Here is a 2,354-nt window from a genome sequence, read left to right as displayed (position 1 = left end):
GAGGAGAAGAAGAAGACGAGGAAGAGGAAGAGGAGGAGGAGGAGGAGGAGGAGGAGGAGGAGGAGGAGGAGGGGAAGGAGGAGGAGGAGGATTAGAAGGAAGAGGAGGAATAGGAGGAGGAGGAGGTGGAGGGGAAGGAGGAGGAGGAGGAGGAGGTGGAGGGGAAGGAGGAGGAGGAGGAGGAGGAGGAGGAGGAGGAGGAGTAATGATTATGATAATAATAGTAGTTGTCGTCATCAATAACTCTGTTGGAGTTCGCCAATCCAAAATGTTACAAGGGGGCGTAATAGACAGAATGCAAATAAAGGTTATATATATTTGGTTATTTCCCTTATTAGATTGTGTAATAAGCTTAATAAAATTTTAATTTTAATTATCGTAACATTCAACACCATCACGCAAATCGCAAACAGTGAATGGAATGGAGAACACTAGTCGCTACCTTCGAATTACAAAGTTATGTCTGCCATTTTTAGCCGTTATGAGTCAACGTATTACAAGACCTTTTAATTTTGGTCAGAAAGCTAATGTTCTAAAATATATAATATATAACTGCTCTTTCAAAATAGTTTCAAAATTATTCAGGGTCGTTATCAAGTGTCAAAAAATTGCCTTCGAAGAAGCTTGACGCGTTGTTAAACTCAATTAATATTTTTTTTCTGTCAAATTTATCAAAACTAGGTAGAGTAGATAGAACTTTGTAAAATATACGGTACCACGTAGGCCTACTGTGCGTATGAACTGCAGGCTAATCGATACAGGAGGCCTAATCATTAACATATTCGTCCCTATTTGCCTCTCGTTTGACGCTAAATTTGTTCCAAGTGACACTTTAATGGTGAGATGCTCGGTGAGACAGATTTACCCCTGGAATGCCCGTTTTTTGGTTATCAAAATTCGTTGTAAGTCAATGCCCAAAGTTGACTGCAAAAACCCTATGACGAACACTTCCTTAGTTCTTTCAATTTAGGTTACTTCTGTTTATAACTACCTTGACAGGGAAACATAGTAACAATAATAATAATAATAATAATAATAATAATAATAATAATAATAATAATAATAATAATAATAACATATTGATGATGATGATGATGATGATGATGATGATGATGTGATGATGATGATGTTGATGTGATGATGATGATGATGATGATGATGATGATGATATAAATTATTATTATTATTACTATTACTATTATTATTATTATTATTATTATTATTATTATCATTATCATCATTATTATTATTATTATTATTATTATTATTATTATTATTATTATTATTATTATTATTGTTATTGTTATCATTATTATCATTATTACTACTACTATTATTATCATTATTATTATTATTATTATTCGTACTTGTATTTCTTTGTCTTGTGGTAAGCCTTATTGGCTTTAATAGATTTTCACATTGACATAAAAGTCATAATATAAAAGAATCATAATAACCAGCTTCTCAGTTTCCATGCGGTTATTATCAATATTAATAAACATTATTTTATTTCTGAGAATAAAAAAACAACAACAACAACTACACACTGTATATAATTAAATATTATAGGAAAAAATAGTAATAATAATATTATGCTATAGATCTAGAATATAGATCTAATTGTTTTGCGAACGACGTGATTCGCATAATTTATTTTATCTAAAGGAAGTTGTGTCAAGTTCTCCTGTATATGAAATCCCAAAAATCATTTTATTCATTTTCCGACTGCTGCTGTCTGTTATTGATTTATTTACCACTAACCACAACCCTGACTGCGAGACAAGGAAGGAGGCAAAAACCTGCAAGGAAATTGAGCTTGCTAAATATGCTGATCGGGAAGATGAGGAAAGGGTGAGTCCAACTAATACAATGCTTTCGAATCTTGATTTAATTCAATTTAATTAAGAACCAGAGATTTTGTGTTATTGATTTGCCACTGCCGCGCTTCCGTGCCCCCACACCACAAATCAGATTGTCAAATGATTTGAAGTTTCTCCCCCCCCTTCTGAGTGCACTCCGAAGAAGATCATGGAACTGAACTGAGTGAAGGCTGAGACAAAGAAGTGGCTATTCTCCGGTGTCGCGCCGGCCAATAGATTGATAGGCTATTCTCCGGTGTCACGTATATTAGATTTCTAGATCTAGATAGGTGATCTTTGTCTTTGTAGTTCCGTTTGTTAAAGTTAAAGTCCACCACCCATTTGTTTACATCCAGAGAACAAGAAATCCGGAAGTCTTGATGACCAAACAGGCAACACAAAGAACAACAGGGATGCAACCTGACTGCAAAACATCAAATTATTGTAAAATTCAGGAGTTCATGCCCCCCTGAACCCCCCTGCAACCCTGAACAC

General features: G+C 34.6%; 1 protein-coding gene across 1 annotated transcript in view; it reads left to right on the top strand.

Annotated features, from left to right (window-relative positions):
- The first annotated feature begins 1,713 nt into the window (after window positions 1-1,713).
- The window catches only part of LOC101857496 (ankyrin repeat and SOCS box protein 12), a 14,525-nt gene continuing 13,884 nt past the window's right edge, over window positions 1,714-2,354 (top strand). The window contains exon 1 of the mRNA XM_013085068.2: window positions 1,714-1,851. The gene's annotated coding sequence lies outside the window, so the exon portion shown is untranslated. The remainder of the gene's footprint in view (window positions 1,852-2,354) is intronic.

The sequence above is a fragment of the Aplysia californica genome, unplaced genomic scaffold (assembly GCF_000002075.1).
Source record: "Aplysia californica isolate F4 #8 unplaced genomic scaffold, AplCal3.0 scaffold00341, whole genome shotgun sequence".
In the NCBI taxonomy this organism is placed as follows: Eukaryota; Metazoa; Mollusca; class Gastropoda; order Aplysiida; family Aplysiidae; genus Aplysia; species Aplysia californica.
Note: the sequence above shows the minus strand (reverse complement) of the source record. Positions and strands in the feature narration are given on the sequence as shown.